Raw genomic sequence first — 5,140 nt, 5'->3', positions numbered from 1 at the left:
CGCCTGACTGAGATTTACAAGGTGACCATAGCTTGTTTCAAGCCGACAATCTCCGTGGGATCATCTCTTACTCACGTAAGGTTTATTATTTGGACGACCCAGTGTACTTGCTGGTTAGTTGTGCGAAGTTGTGACAAAGAGTTGAGATTACAATTGTGCATACCAAGTTGTTGGCGCCATTGAGATCACAATTTCGTGCACCACAAGTGCAGTTGAATATCAGCATTACGTGTTCTTGCTTAAATATGAGAACTTGTTTATTTATATTTGTTGATATGTACATCTAATGCAATATTACTATGACATGTAATAATATAGATTAAGGTTATAATTTTATAGACTATAATTTAATTTTCAAAACCTTTTAAGAATAAATTTTTGGTTTAGTTCTTCCAACGTTTGTAGTTGTGCCAGGTATTTATGCATGTGGATAAGTGTTTTGTTGTTTCCTGCTATATATTCCCAAAAGTTATTTAGTATGAGATGAATTTCACTTATTTTGCCTTTGAAGAATTATATAAGTATTGTTTTTTTTTGACTAATTAAATATTTATTATTAACCTTAACGAATAGAGATAAAGGAAGTACGTGAAATTGTTAAACTAAAGAACAAAGTAAAGCCAAACACTACAACAAATACTGTTAAAATTAATGGCAAAATTGACATCGTGACATGTTGCTTTTAAACCTGTCGATTTTTCAAAAATCTAATAAAATCGACGGCTTGTCAAACCGATGATAAATTTTAAACAAAATCAACAATTTTTTCGTCGATAATATGAGTTTTATATTTTTTCGGATTGTAAAATTCATTCTCAACCTTATTCCACTTCATTCATAGTCATACTCATAATCAATCATCCCCATCTCTTAATATCATAACCATCCTCATCATATCTTAATTATAATCAATCATCATCATCATCTCGACATCATAATCATTCTTATTACATTTAATCCATCTTTCTTCAATTTACTGTCTCGACACATTAGGTCTCGTTCCTAACCCCTCCACCCTCTATTATACCGACTCTAAACTCATAACAGGGTTTACAAAGGTTTAGAAAGTTAGAGGAATGGTTGAAAACTCAAAATTTTATTTTTCAGCAAAGCAGCGTGGTCGTATATGCAAGCACCTTCTGCGTACGCAAGAGTTCAAAGTTTGGCAATGTTGCATACGCGGACCACCTTCGTGTATGCGAGAATATTGAACAGAAATGGGCCCGCGTACGCATGATACCGCTGTGTATGGATGAGCGGATAATTTATATGCTTTTTGGCATTGTTTTTAGGTAGTTTTTAGTATGGTTTAGTTAGTTTTTAGTATATAATTATTATTTTTTATGCAAAAATTACATTTCTGGACTTTACTATGAGTTTGTGTGTTTTTCTATGATTTTAGGTATTTTCTGGCTGAAATTGAGAGGCCTGAGCAAAAATCTGATTCAGAGGCTGAAAAAGGACTGCAGATGCTGTTGGATTCTGACCTCCCTGCACTCGAAATGAATTTTCTGGAGCTACAGAAGCCCAATTAGCTCTCTCTTAATTGCCTTGGAAAGTATACATCTTGGGGTTTCCAGCAATATATAATAGCTCATACTTTGCTCGAGTTTTGATAACGTAAACTGGCGTTTTAACGCCAATTTTCTACTATTTTCTAGCGTTAAACGCCAGAACTGGCATAAAAGCTGGAGTTAAATGCCCAAACTGGCACTAGAGCTGGCGTTTAACTCCAAGAAAAGCCTATGCACGTGAAAGCTTCAATGCTCAGCCCAAGCACACACCAGGTAGGCCCCAGAAGTGGATTTCTGCATCATTTACTTATCTTTGTAAACCCTAGGTTACTAGTCATTATAAATAGGACCTTTTACTATTGTATTTGGATAGATCGGGAGATCTTTAGATCATTTTGGAGACTATCTTTGTATCACTGTTGATCTCTTGATCACGTTTAGGGGGCTGGCCATTCGGCCATGCCTGGACCTTCATCACTTATTTATTTTCAACGGTGGAGTTTCTACACCTCATAGATTAAGGTGTGGAGCTTTGCTGTTCCTCAAGAATTAATGCAAAGTACTATTATTTTTCTATTCAATTCACACTTATTCTTGTTCTAAGATATTCACTCGTACTTCAACCTGATGGATGTGATGATCCGTGACACTCATCATCATCCTCCCTTATGAACGCGTGCCTAACAACCACCTCCGTTCTATCTGCAAGAGCTTGAGTGTGTATCTCTTGTTCTCCTGGTCCACGACGCATGGTTGCCTCTCCTGACAACAGAGCCTTCCATTCCATAGGATCAGAGTCTTTGTGGTATAAGCTAGAATCAATTGGTAGCATTCTTGAGATCTTGAAAATCTAAACCTTGTCAGTGGTATTCCGAGTAAGATCTGGGATGGGATGACTGTGACGAGCATCAAACTCATGACTATTGGGCACTGTGACAGTGCGCAAAAGGATCATTGGATCTTATTCCAACACAAGTGAGAACCGACAGATGATTAGCCCTACGTAACCCGTAGCCGGACCATTTTTACTGAGAGGACGGACGGTAACCATTGACAACGGTGATCCCCCAACATACAGCTTGCCATGGAAAGGAGTACGCATGACTGGATGAAAGCAGTAGGAAAGCAGGGATTCAAAAGGAATAAAGCATCTCCATATGCTTATCTGAAATTCCTACCAATGAATTACATAAGTATCTCTATCCAATTTTATGTTTTATCTGTCTTTTAATTACCAATACAGAGAATTGAAGATTCAAAACATACAGCAGAGGAATCACAGAGAAAAAGCTGGGCGTTCAAAACGCCCAGTAAGAAAGGATTTCTGGCGTTTAAACGCCAGCCAGGCATTTAACGCCCAAGGAGGTATCCAAGTGGGCGTTAAACGCCAGAATGGATACCATTCTGGGCGTTTAACGCCAGGATAACACCAAGGAGGTAATTTTGTTTTCAATTCAATTTTTTTTTCAATTTTTCAAGTTTTAAAACTAATTTTTCAAAATCTTATCTTTTTCATATCCTCTCTTATCAATCACATCTTTTTCAAAATCAAATCTTTTCCATTTTTCTTTTAATATTTTCAAAAATCCTTGCTAACAATTAGTGTCTTGATTCAAAAATTTCAAGTTTGTTACTTTCTTGCTAAGAAAGGTTCAATCTTTGAATTCTAGAATCATATCTTTTAGTTTCTTGTTAGTCAAGTCATCAATTTTAAAAATCAAATCTTTTTCAAAAAAATCTTTTTCAACCATATCTTTTCCATCATATCTTTTTACAAAAAAAAAAATCAAATTTTCTTCAATCATATCTTTTCAAACACATCTTTTTAAATCATATCTTTTTAAATCATATCTCTTTTATTTTAATTTCAAAATATTTTTCTAACTTCTTATCCTTTCAAAACTTACTATTTCTTATCTTTTTCAAAACCACTTAACTACTTTTCTCTCTCCAATTTTCGAAAACCATTAACAACTTTTTCAAAAATCTTTTTAATTAACTAATTGTTTTAAACTCTAATTTTATTGTATTTAAAAATTTTCAAAAATTCTCTCTCTCCCATCTCTTTCTATTTAATCACTAACAGTTATCCTCCTTTAATAATTCGGACCCCCTCCCTCTCTATAAGTTTGAATTCTTCTCTCTACCTCATCCTTCTATTCTTCTTTTCCTCTGACACATCAAAGAATCTCTATACTGTGACATAGAGGATTCAAAACCTTCTTTGTTTTCTTCTCTTTCATATGAGCAGGAACAAAGATAAAGGCATTCTTGTTGAAGCTGATCCTGAACCAAAAAGGACTCTGAAGAAGAAGCTAAGAGCAGTTAAAGCACAATAATCTGAAGAGGACTTGAAAAGGAAGCAGACAAAACAGCCATGGCCGAACCCAACAACAACAATGCAAGGAAGGTGCTTGGTGACTTTACTGCACCTACTCCTGACTTCTATGGGAGAAGAATCTCTATTCCTACCATTGGAGCAAACAACTTTGAGCTTAAGCCTCAATTAGTTTCTCTGATGCAACAGAATTACAAGTTTCATGGACTTCCATTGGAAGATCCTCATCATTTTTTGGCTGAATTTTTGCAAATCTGTGACACTGTTAAGACCAATGGAGTTTATCCTGAGGTCTACAGACTTATGCTTTTTCCTTTTGCTGTAAGAGACAGAGCTAGTATATGGTTGAACTCATAACCTAGAGACAGCCTGAACTCTTAGGAAAAGTTGGTCAATACCTTCTTAGCTAAATTCTTTCCACCTCAAAAGATGAGTAAGCTTAGAGTGGAAGTTCAAACCTTCAAATAGAAGGAAGGTGAATCCCTCTATGAAGCTTGGGAAAGATACAAGTAATTGATCAGAAGGTGTCCTTCTGACATGCTTTCAGAATGGAGCATCATAGGTATCTTATATGATGGTCTGTCTAAGTTATCCAAGATGTCATTGGACCATTCTGCAGGCGGATCTATTCATCTGAAGAAAATGCCTGCAAAAGCCCAAGAACTCATTGAAATGGTTGCAAATAACCAGTTCATGTACACTTCTGAAAGAAATCCTGTGAACAATAGGACAACTCAGAAGAAAGGAGTTCTTGAGATTGATACTCTAAATGCTATATTGGCTCAGAACAATTATTGACTCAACAAGTCAATATGATTTCTCAGAATCTGACTAGATTGCAAGCTGCATCCAGCTGTAATAAAGAAGCATCTTCTGAAGAAGAAGCTTATGATCCTGAGAACCCTGCAATGGAAGAGGTGAATTACATGGGATAACCCTATGAAAACACCTATAATCCTTCATGGAGAAATCATCCAAATCTCTCATGGAAGGACCAACAGAAACCTTAACAAGGCTTCAACAACAATAATGGTGGAAGAAATAGGTTTAGCAATAGCAAGCCTTTTTCATCATCTTCTCAGCAACAGACAGAGAACTCTGAACAGGGTCGTTCTGGCTTAGCAACCATAGTCTCTGTCTATCTAAGACCACACTAAATTTCATAAATGAAACAAGATCCTCCATTAGAAATTTGGAGGCACAAGTGGGTCAGCTGAGTAAAAAGGTTACTGAAACACCTCCTAGCACTCTCCCAAGCAATACAGAAGAAAATCCCAAGAGAGAGTGC

General features: G+C 36.1%; 1 non-coding gene across 1 annotated transcript; it reads right to left on the bottom strand.

Moving 5' to 3' along the window:
• Positions 1 to 4,287: 4,287 nt before the first annotated feature.
• On the bottom strand, positions 4,288 to 4,395 carry LOC130952730 (small nucleolar RNA R71). Its single transcript, XR_009074907.1, has one exon. It is a non-coding gene; the product is annotated as a small nucleolar RNA R71 (small nucleolar RNA).
• Positions 4,396 to 5,140: the final 745 nt, after the last annotated feature.

This window comes from Arachis stenosperma, chromosome 9 (genome assembly GCF_014773155.1).
Source record: "Arachis stenosperma cultivar V10309 chromosome 9, arast.V10309.gnm1.PFL2, whole genome shotgun sequence".
NCBI classification, from domain to species: Eukaryota; Viridiplantae; Streptophyta; class Magnoliopsida; order Fabales; family Fabaceae; genus Arachis; species Arachis stenosperma.
The sequence above is the reverse complement of the archived record's forward strand: the minus strand, read 5'-3'. Positions and strand labels throughout refer to the sequence as shown.